General features: G+C 32.5%; 2 pseudogenes; both read left to right on the plus strand.

Annotated features, from left to right (window-relative positions):
- The first annotated feature begins 8774 nt into the window (after positions 1 to 8774).
- On the plus strand, positions 8775 to 9441 carry LOC143220238 (cytochrome c oxidase subunit 1 pseudogene; annotated as a pseudogene).
- A 69-nt stretch (positions 9442 to 9510) lies between these two features.
- LOC143220239 (ATP synthase subunit a pseudogene) lies at positions 9511 to 11895 on the plus strand (annotated as a pseudogene).
- The last annotated feature ends 553 nt before the right edge of the window (positions 11896 to 12448 follow it).

A 12448-nucleotide genomic window follows, 5' to 3' on the forward strand; every position in this document is an offset into this window, starting at 1 on the left:
GGTATAAAGTCATTCTCGATACAGAACACCATGCTTTCCGCGAACCAAACACGCTGTAGGATGTGTCTTGCTGATTGTTCGCGCAACAAGATATCAGTAGACATTTCGTCGGAGGGACCTCTTATTAACATATCTGAGTATTGAAGTCGAGAGACAGACCGTTGGAGAAAGTTACGAGCCTTCCTGAAGGATGCACAGCTAAGCCAATAACTTCACATATCCAGTGATACCAAGTGTGAAACCAGGTATACCGGCATTAAATCCTATGAACAGTATTGACAATTCGTACTTTCAATGGCGGCAGGAATATCAATGTTGAAAGTCAGACCGTCGGAGAACACTATCAATTGGTATAAAGACATTCTTTTACACAATACCTCACTGACCGCGAACCCACCCCGCAGGGGCTGCGGTGTGCCTTCTGGTCCCATTGCAGTATGGGTATGACGAACCCACGGTGTCTGAGTCGGCCTAACCTATGCCAAGGTGAGCAAGCACCTCATTCAGGAAGTAAGGTGTCGTTACGCGGCGTACGACAAGTACGGTCCAGTATACACTGGTACCGCGGGAATCGTTTCGAGCCCTGGGGCGGACGGGCTACGCCCCCCCCCCCCCCCGGTTGCTTGGGTTGGCCTCAAGGGGGCAGTGGTAAGCCCATATTGCGGGTTCGGGTGCCCGCCTTCGGACGGGTTAGACCTTCCACGGAGAGCAGCATGAGATCAGCTCTTGCACTAGCCTGCAGAGTCAGTAGGGATTTAGAATGGTCCCGGCCTACCAAGGTTGGCGCCTAGGGCTTGCAGTCTACAAGCTAATTGGTAGGTGCCTGGTAAAGTGCGCCATGCACCGCGCTGATTGGGCGTATCACAATCCGGCGCCCATGGGGCCCGTGTGGATCAAGCCCTAGTGGCAGGAACCGTACGATAAATCTCTGACACACGTTGACCGAGAACCCAATCCGCAGTAGCGATGGTCTCGCTCCGTTTTCACGTGATCACATCAGTACACATTTTAGCAGACGGGCACATTATTTTCACGTATACATTCGGAGATCGCGAGTCAATCCGTTTGAGAATGATATCACATTCCTTGAGAGTCGCACAGCAATGTCAATAGCGACAGGTATCTTGCGGTACCGAGTGTCAAACCACGTATTCCGGAAATAAATCCACTGAGCGGTATTGGCAATAGATACCTCTATTCATGGCATGAATATTATAGTTGAGAGTCAAACGGTCGGGGAATATTTCGAATTGGTGTGACGACAAAATCCTTACAGGACACCTTACATTCCGCGAACCTAACAAGGTGTATCAAGGGTATAAATACGTATTCATCGAAGAAAATTTGTATTGATTTTAGAGACGTGCACCTTAATCTCATGGATGAACAAGGAAATCGCCAGTGAATGCGTTCGAGAACGTTGTCACCTACTTTGAGCGTCGCGCAGCTCAGACAATACCTTACCTGCCCTGTAATTCCGAGAGTCAGTCCTGGCAATCCTGTAATAAATCCGGTGAACGGTATTGGTAATTGACACCTTAATTTATGGCGAGAATATTAAAGTAGAGAGTCAATCCGTTGGAGAACATAAGCAAATGTTATATGGCCATACATTTTACCGCATACCTTGCCTTCCAAGAACATAACTCGCTGTGCCGTGGGAATAAATTCGTCTTCAGAGGAACAAATTAGTAATCATTTTAGTGACGGATTCGGTCATTTCATCATCGAATTAGAAGGTCGAGTGCCAAACGGATCAACAACGTTACCACCAGCCTTGATTTTCGGACGGATAAGACAATAGCTTCACCCATCCTATGATTTTAAAGGTAAAACCAGGTACTCCGTGAGTAAATCCGGTTTACAGTATTGGCAATATTACTGGCAATGTTCAGAGTCCAACCGTTGTAGAAGGTTACCTATTGGTAGAGAATCAAACATTGCTCCGTGGGCCTTACTTATCGCGAAGCAAACCCGCTGTACCGAGAGTTTATCTACATGAACAGGCAGACAAATTAGTATATATTATAGTAATGGGCACCATAATTGCATGAAAAGATATGAAGATCGAGAGTCAAACCGATTGAGAACGTTACCTCCCTCCTTGACGGTCGGACGGATATGCCAATAGCTTAATCTATCCTATGATTCCGAGAGTCAAACAATGTATTCCGGGACTAATTCCACTGAACTGTATAAGCAATAGGCACCTTGCACCAGGGTATGAATATTAATGAAGGGAGTCCCACCGTCGATGAACATTACCAATTGGAATAATGTCATTCATTTTACACAATTGCTTACCTCCCGAAAACCAAATACCCTGCAGCATTTGTGTTCCTTCGTTTTCACGTAATCAAATTATTAGACAATTTAGCAGACGGATACATTATTTTCTTGCATATATAGGAACATCGAGGGCAAACCGTTCGAGAACGTAGCCATCTTCTTTGAGAGTGGCAGAGCAACCTCGATTCAACAATCCTGTGATACTGATAGTCAAACCAGGCAATCTATGAGTGCATCCCCTGTACAGAATTGGCAACAGATACCTCTATTCACGGTTTGAATGTTAAAGTTCAACCTCTTGAGTGCGTTGCGAACTGGTATAATGATAAGCACTTTACCGATAGCGTTATCTTCAGCGATGCAAACTAGCCGTTTCTAGAGTATAACTTCGTATTCCTATGAAGAAATTAGTAAACATTTTTGAGACGGGCACATTAATTTCACTATGAGCAGGAAAATCGACTCTAAAGCCACTCGAGAACGTTATCACCTTTCTTGAAAGTCGAACAGCTAAGTCTATAGCTTCACCGATCCTGTGATTCCTGGACTCAATGCAGCAATTCCAAGAGTCCATCCGCTGTACAGAATTGGCAATAGACACCTTAATTTATGGTATAAATAGTAATATAGTGATTCGAATCATCGCAGAACGTTACTTACAGGTATAACTTTCTACCGGACACCTTACCCTCCGAGAACCTACACCGATGCAGCAAGTGTCTTGTATAGTGCTCACGGAAACAAATTAGTAGACACTTTTGCAGATGGTATCGTTAGTTGCATGTGCCAATGGGAAGATGGAGGGACAAGTCGACCGAGAACGTTATCACCACTTTTGACAGTCACATTGCTATTGCAATAGCTTCACCATTTCTGTTATTTCGAGAGACATACCATGTATTCCAGTCGAAAATCCGCCAAACAGTAGTGGCAATGGACATCTCAATTCACGGTTTGAATATTAAACTAGATTGTCCAACCGTTTGAGAACGATACCAATTCCTATAAAGACAAACGTTTCACCGAAGAACTTATCCATCGAAAAAGTCACGCGCTTTATCGAGATTACAACATCGTGCTGAGTGGCACGAATTCCTGTACGTTTTAGCGACGAGCACATTAATTACATGTATGAATTAGAATATCGAGGATCAGACCGTTCGAGAACGTTACCACCATCTGCGAGATTCGAATGGCTAAATCAATAGCTTCACTTTCCAGTGATTCCGAGAGTCATATGTGCTAATACAGGAGTAAATCCACTGAACTGTAATGGCAATGGTCACCATAATTCACTCAGTGAATATTAAAATAGGGCGGCAAACCGTTTGAGAACGATACAAATTGCTATAAAGTCAAACGCTTTAGCGAAGACCTTACCCTCAGAGAAACTAGCCCACTGTATGGAGAGCATAGCTTCGTGTTTACGGAAACACATTATTATACAATTTCGGGACGTCACCTTAAGTTCTTGAATGAATTACAAGATGGAGGGTCAAACCGTTAGAGAACGATACCATCTTCTTAGAGGGTCAAGCGGCTAAGACCATAGCTTCACATATCCTGTGATTACGAGAGACAAACCATGTGTTCCTGGAGTAAATTCTCTAACCTGCTACGTTGAAGACTGATCAAGACACTTGCTGCGGTGGGTTGGGCTTCACGGAAGGTATGGTAAAAAGTTTGACGTCATAGGAGTAGGTACCGTTCTACAAAGACTTGACGTCCGACTTTAATACTAGAACCGTGGATTGATATGTCTATTGCTATTACTTTTCAGCGGATTTAATCCAGGTGTGCCTGGTTTTAATCTGAGAATCGCAGGACAGGTGAAGCTTTTGACTTAGCCGTTCGACTCTCAACGAAGTTGGTCACGTTCTCGATCCATTCCACAATCAATCTTCTAATTCATACAGGTAATTTAGGGTCCCGTCACTAAAACGCATACAAATTTCTTTCCCTGAGCTCCAAGTAATACTCTGTATACAGCAGTTTATATTCTCTGAATGTAACGACTTCGGTAAAAAGAGTGACTCTATACCAATTGATAATGATCTCCGACAGTATGACTCTCAACTTTAATGTTCATGCCGTGAATTATGTTGTCAATTGCCAACCCAGTTCATCGGATTTACTCCGAAATGACTTGTTTGACTCTCGGAATCGCAGGATACGTGAAACTATTGACATAGCCTTTCGAATCTCAAAGAAGGTTGTAACATTCTCGAACAGTATGACCCTCGATCTTCTTATTCGTAATTGGAGTTAAGGCCCACATCACTAAAATGTTTACTAATATGATCCTCCGGACACCAAGTCATACCCTCGATGAAGCGAGTGAGGTTCGCAGAGGGTTCGACCTTCGGTCATACATTTGATTTATACCAACTGGTAACACCCACAAACAGTTTGATGCCCTACTTTTGTATCAAACTGTGATTTATGGTATTCACTGCCAATACTGTTCAGAGGATTCGCGGAATAACAAGTATAGGTTGAACCAATTGAATCAGCCGTTTGTCTCTCGCGGAAGGGGGCAACGTTCTCGAGCGGTTTGACCCTCGATCTTCTAATAGATGCATGAAGATAAGGAGCGCCTGACTGAATACAAATACTCATATCTTTCTCTGATCACGAAGTTATGCCCTCGATACAGCGGGATATGCTTTCGGAGGGTAAGTCCTTCAGTAAAACGTTTGATTCTGTATCATTTGCTGACGATCTCAAAGGGATTGATGATCTACTTTAATATTCAAACCGTGAATTAACGGTCTATCACCCATACTGCAGTGGATTCCTGCTTTGCTTCCTGTATACCTGGCTATGCTATCGGAACAACAGGATCGGTGACGGTACTAACTTAGGCGTGCGACTCTCAAAATGGTAATAACGTTACCGAAGGGTTTGACTCGCGACTTCCTTATTCATCCATGAGATTATGGCTCTCTTCGCTCAAGTGAATACAAATTTCCTTGTATAAACACGTAGTTGTACCCCGATACATCGGGTTTGGTTCGCGGAATGTAAGGTGCCCAATATTCAGTTTGTAATCACACCAATTTATAAAGTTCTCCTATGGTTTGCCGCTCTACTTTAATATTCAAACCGTGAATTAAGGTATTTACTGCCGATACTGTTCAGCGGACATTCTCCCTGAATACAGGGTTTATCTCTCGAAATCACAGGATGGGTGAAGCTATTGCCATAGCGATGCGACTGTCAAAGGAGGTGGTAACATTCTCGGATGATTTGACCCTCCATCTTCTTATCGATACATGGAATTAAAGCGTCCGTCTGCTATAGAGCCTCTTAATATGCTTCCTTGAACACTAACCTAGACACATGCTGCAGCGGGTTAGTTTCCCGAAGTGTTTAGTATCCAGTACAAAATTTGACCATATACATGTAGGTACCGTTCCACGATGGTTCCAATCTATATATTACTATTTACACCGTAAATTAGGGGGTCTAATGCCAATACCGTACTGCGTATTTACTCCAGGAATACCTGGTTTCAACCTCGGAATCACAGAATAGGTGAAGCTATTGACCAAGATGTGCGACTCTCAAACAAGGTGGTAAGGTTCTCGCACGGTTTGCCCTCGATATTTCTATATATGCATAAAAATTAAAAATAATGTGTCCGCCTTTTAAAATATCTACTAATTGGAAATCGTAAAAAATGAGGAACACAATCGCTGCAGCGTGGTTAGGTTCTCGGAAGGTAATGTGTTGGGTAAAATGGTTGACTTTATACAAATTCGTAATGTTCTCCGACGGTTGGACTTTCAACCTCAATATTCATGTCGTGAACTAAGAAGTATATTGCCATTCCACTGCAGCCAATTTACTACCGGAATACGTGGTTGGACCTTCGGAATCACAGGACAGGTGAAGCTGTTGACTTAAGCCTCCGACTCTCAAAGATGATCGTAACGTTCTCAAACGGTTTGACGCTCTACTTGAACATAAAAACTGCGAATAAAGGTATCCATTGCCATTACTGTACAGAGTATTTGCTACTGATATACCTGGTGTGTCGCTCGGAATCACAGGATAGAGGAAGCTATTTTCTTAGATGTGCGATTCTGGATGATGGTGGTATCGATCTGGAACGGCTTGCCTCTGTGTCTTCTCACTCATATATGAAAATAAGGTTTGCTTCTGCTGTAATGTCTACTAATTTGTTTCCGTGAGCTCTAAGCATGACACTGGGAACAGCGGGTTAGGTTCCAGGAAGGAAATGTATTTAGTTAAAACAATGGCACTATATGAACTGGTAATGTTCTCCAATCGATTGACCTTGTACTTTAATATTCATGTCGTAAATTAGGGTGTCTATTGCTAATGCCGTACAGCGTATTCACTCCCGCAATACCTGATTTGACTCTAAGAATCACTGGACAGGTGAATTTCTTGACTTATCCGATCGACTCTCAGAGAGGGTGATAACGTTCTCAATCGGTTTGACGGTCCACCTTCTAATTCATGCATTAAATTATGGTGCACGTCACTAAAACGTATACCTGTTCGCACCTCTGAACGCGATGTTATACTCCCGATACAGCGGGTTTGATCTTCGGTGGGTAATGTCTCCAGTAAAACGTTTGACTTGATACCAATTTGCAGCACCCATTAACAGTCTGACGCTCTGTTTTAATATTCAAACCCTGACTTCATGTGTCTATTTCCAACACTGCACAGGGCAGTTACTCCAGGAATACATGGCTTTGCTCTTGGGACCGTAGGAAAGATGAAGCTATTGACTTAGCCCGTCGACTCCCAAAGAAGGTGGTACCGCCTTCTAACGGTTCGACTATCCATTTTGCTATTTATGCATGAAAATGTGGTGCATGTCTGCTATCATGTCTAGTAATTTGTTTTAGTGAACATTAAGAATGACACTCGCTAATGCGAGTTATGTTCAGGGAAGATAATGTATTTGTTAATAAAATGACTATTGCAATTGGTAATATTCTTCTACGGAATGAACTTCTGCTGTAATATTCGTAGCGTGAATTGTGGTGTCTATAATTTTCGACTGTAAACTACAATTTTCGACTATAAACTATAATTTTCGAATATAAACTATAATTTTCGACTGTAAACTAAAATTTTCAACTATAAACTATAATTTTCGTCTATAAACTATAATTAATTATGAAATTTATTTATATAAAATATTAATTAATAATATATCTATAGCTTATGAATCAATAAGCTTAAATTTAGCTTATTTATATATGCAACAAAATTAACTCATTACAGAATATCAGTAGAGCAAATTTTCCTATTATATATGCATCAAAATTTGCTCACCGCAATACTAGTCGAAAATATCAGTAGAGCCAATTTTCATATTATATATGCAACAAAATTCGCTCACCACAATACTAGTCAAATATATTACAGCAAATTTTCATATTATATATATAACAAAATTACCTCACCACATAATATCAGAAGAGCAAATTTTCATGTTATATATGCAACAAAATTAGCTCACCAGTATACTAGTCGAAAATATCAGTAGAGCAAATTTTCATATTATATATACAACAAAATTAGCTCACCACAATACTAGTCGAAAATATCAGTAGAGCAAATTTTCATATTATATATGCAACAAATTAGCTCACAACAATATTAGTCGAAAATATTAGTAGAGCTAATTTTCATATTATATATGCAACAAAATTAGCTCACCTCAATACTAGTCGAAAATAAGCGTAAACCAAATTTTCATATTTTTACATTAAGATATATATATATATATATATAAATAATATGCCTGATAAAATGAATATTTTGACAAAATATTTATGTGAAATTTATGTACTATTATTAATTATAAAAATTTTAAATAATTTTAAAAATCATAGAATAATGTTAATTGATTAAATTATATAAATTAATTTTAAACAATAAATCTATGCATTTCATATATTTAACTTTTATTTAATATAGTTTCTTTATTATTATCGAATATTATTATTAAATGATTATTAACTAAAAATTTTATATTTATTATTGAATATAATATATTTATTAGATTAGTGATTTTATTAATTAGGTATGTTTATTTATATTGATATATAAAATTTATTATATTTCTATTTATAAATATAAATTTTTTTATTAAAAAATTTTCTTTAATTTTAATTTTAAATTTAATTTTTTAATATTATTTTTTTAACATTCAATATTTTCATATCATTTATATTTAATATATTGTAAAAATATAATTAATTAATATATATATATATAATTTTAAATTTGCAATTTAATGTTTCTTAAACTATAATTTATTAAAAATTAATGTATTATGCCTGATAAAAGAATTGAATTGTAAATTTGTTAATAAAAGTTAAAAATTTTTTAATACTAAAAATTTTAAGTTTATTAAAAAACTATTAATTTTCAAAATTAAAACTAAATTTTAATTTCAATTTTAATTAAATGATTACTATCAACAAATCATAAAGATATTGGCATTCTTTATTTTATATTAGCTATATGATCTGGAATAATTGGTTCTTCATTACGATTTTTAATTCGTGTAGAATTAAGAATTCCTGGGATATTTTTAAATAATAATCAATTATACAATTCTTTAATTACAAGACATGCATTTTTAATAATTTTTTTTATAGTAATACTTTTTTCAATTGGGGGATTTAGTAATTGATTAAATCCGTTAATATTAAGATCACCTGATATATCATTTCCTCGTATAAATAATATTAGATTTTGATTATTACCTCCTTCCTTATTATTATTATTAACTAGAAGAATTTTTAATTTTATATCTGGAACTGGTTGAACTGTTTATCCACCTTTATCTAATTATATTTTACATTCTTCTCCTTCCGTACATTTTACAATTTTTTCTTTACATATATCTGGTATTTCTTCACTTTTAGGAGCCATAAATTTTGTAACTACTATTATATTGATAAGAAATTTTAGTTTAGATTTAGATAAAATACCTTTATATTCTTTATCTGTTTTTATTACAATAATTTTATTATTATTATCTTTACCAGTATTAGGAGGAGCAATTATAATATTATTATTTGATCGTAATTTTAATACAGCTTTTCTGATTGTATAGGAGGAGGAGATCCTGTATTATATCAACATTTATTTTGATCTTTTGGTTATCCAGAACATTATATTTTATTTTTACCTGGTTTTGGATTAATTTCTCAATTATTATAAATGAAAGAGGCACAGAAGAAGTATTTGGTAATTTAGGAATAATTTATGCAATATTAGGGATTGGATTTTTAGGTTTTATTGTTTGAGCTCGTCATATATTTACTATTGGATTAGATGTAGATACTCGTGCTTATTTTACATCAGAAACTATAGTTATTGATGTACCTACTGGAATTAAGTTTTCAGTTGATTAGCATCTTATTATGGTACAAAATTTAAAATAAATATTCTGTTATATGATCTTTAGGTTTTATTTTGTTATTTACAATTGGATGATTAACAGGAATTATATTACCTAATTCATCTATTGATATTATTTTACATGATACACATTATGTTGTTGCTCATTTTCATTGTGTTTTATCAATAGGAGCTGTTTTATCTATATTTCAAGATTTATTTATTGATATCCTTTAATTACTGGTTTTATATTGAATAAAAAATGATTAGTTTATCAATTTATAATGATATTTATTGGAGTAAATTAAACGTTTTTTCCTCAATATTTTTTAGGTTTAATAGGAATAACTCGACGTTATTCTGATTATCCTGATTCTTATTATTGCTGAAATTTATTATCTTCAATTGGATAAATTATTTCATTAAATAGAATAATTTTTATATTATTTTTAATTTTAGTAAGTTTAATTTATAAACGTTTCTTATTATTAAAATTGTTTCAATCCCCTTTAGAATGATTAATAAATTATCCTCCATTAAATCATTCATTTAATGAATGTAATTTTAATTTATTATTAAAAATGGCAGCATGAAATACATTTTTTTTTTCAAAATTCAAATTCTTTTATTCTTATAATTTAATTTATTTTCATAATTTTATTATAATATTTATATTAATAATTATAGTTTTTACTTTATATTTAATTATTGATATTTTCAATAATAAATTTATTAATTTGTGTTTATTAACAAATCGTTTAATTCAAGTAATTTGAACAATTATTCCAATAATTATTTCATTATTTATTTGTTTTCCATCTCTAAAGATTTATATAATATTGATGAATTATTAAATCCTTTTTTTTCAATTAAATCAATTGGTCATCAATGATATTGATTTACAAATATTCTGATTTTAATAATGTTGAATTTGATTCTTATATAATAATATATGAATCATTAAATCAATTTCGATTATTAGATACAGATAATCGAATAGTTATTCCTATAAAATTACCTTTACGTATATTAGTTACATCAACTGACGTAATTCATTCTTGAACTGTTCCATCATTAGGTGTTAAAATTGATGCAATTACAGGACGAATTAATCAATTTAATTTATTTTGTTTACGTGCTGGTTTATATTTTGGACAATGTTCTGAAATTTGTGGTATAAATCTATGATTAGCTATTACTGCTGAAAGAACATCTTTAACTAATTTTATAAAACGAATTAAAAATAAAATTTAATTTAAAAAAATTAGTTAAATTATAAATAATATTAAATTGTCAATTTAAAATTAATATTTTTTATTATTTTTAAAAATTAAAATTCATTAAATATCATAAATTTAAAAGAATTGATCTTTTAAATCAATTATAGTAAAAAATTACTTTTAATGAATTCCACAAATAAGAACAATTTTTTTATGTGAACTATATATTTTTATAATTTTTAATTTATTATATTTAATGATTAATTTAAATTACAATAAAAAAATTAATTTTAATAAATGAACATTAATTTTATAAATTTATTTGAAACATTTGATCCAATAATTGGAATAAATTATTTAGTAATTTTATTTCTAATTGAATATTTACTTATTTTCATATTATATTTTATACAATTCTATTTAATAATTATTATATTATTTTAAATTGAATTAATATTTTATTTGTTAAATTGATTAAATTGTTATATAAATAATTTAATATAATTTTGAAGTATAATTCTAATATTATTATTTTTATAAATTTATTAATATATATATTTGTTACTAATTTTTTAGGATTAATTCCATATGTATTTATCCTGCAAGTCATTTATTATTTAATTTAATATTGTCATTAACTTTATGAATAGCTTTAATTTTATATGTGGTAATTAATTCTTATAAATTATTTTTTATTCATTTAGTACCTTTAAATTCACCTTTATATTTCATATATTTTATGGTAATTATTAAATTAATTAGTAATGTTATTCGACCTTTAACTTTATCTATTCGATTATGTGCTAATTTAATTTCTGGTCATTTAATTTTAACATTATTAGAAAATTTTATCTTAAATTTTTTAATTTTAATTTCTATTTCTTTTTGAATTCAAAATGTATTAATAATTTTAGAAATCTTTATATCATTTATTCAAGCTTATGCATTTTCAATATTAATAATTTTATATTATTCAGAATATTAAAGAAAATATGGTAATAATAATTTTCCTTATCATTCAGTTACATTAATAACTTGACCTTCATTAATGTCATTAAAATAAATAAATTTAATAATTGAACTAATTAATTTAATTTATATTGATTTTAATTATCAATTATTAATAATAATTTTTAATATAAGCTTAATTTTTATTTTATGAATGCGAGATATTATTCGTGAATGAACTTATCATGGACGTCATACAAATTATGTAATAAATTTTTTAAAATTTAGTATAATTTTATTTATTATATCTGAATTTTTTTTTATTTCTTTTTTTTGAAGATATTTTCATATATATATATATATATATATATATATATATATATATATATATATATATATATATTTCTTCTTCAATTGAAATTATAAACGTATGACCGCCTAAAGGTATTATTATATTTATTTATTTTGAAATTGTATTATTAAGTTCAATTATTTTAATTTATACAGCATTTACTATTTCAATGAGTTATATTTATATATTAAAATATAATAAAAAAAAGTCAATTATATATTTAATTTATACCCTAATT

This window comes from Lasioglossum baleicum, unplaced genomic scaffold, assembly GCF_051020765.1.
Source record: "Lasioglossum baleicum unplaced genomic scaffold, iyLasBale1 scaffold0523, whole genome shotgun sequence".
NCBI lineage: Eukaryota > Metazoa > Arthropoda > Insecta > Hymenoptera > Halictidae > Lasioglossum > Lasioglossum baleicum.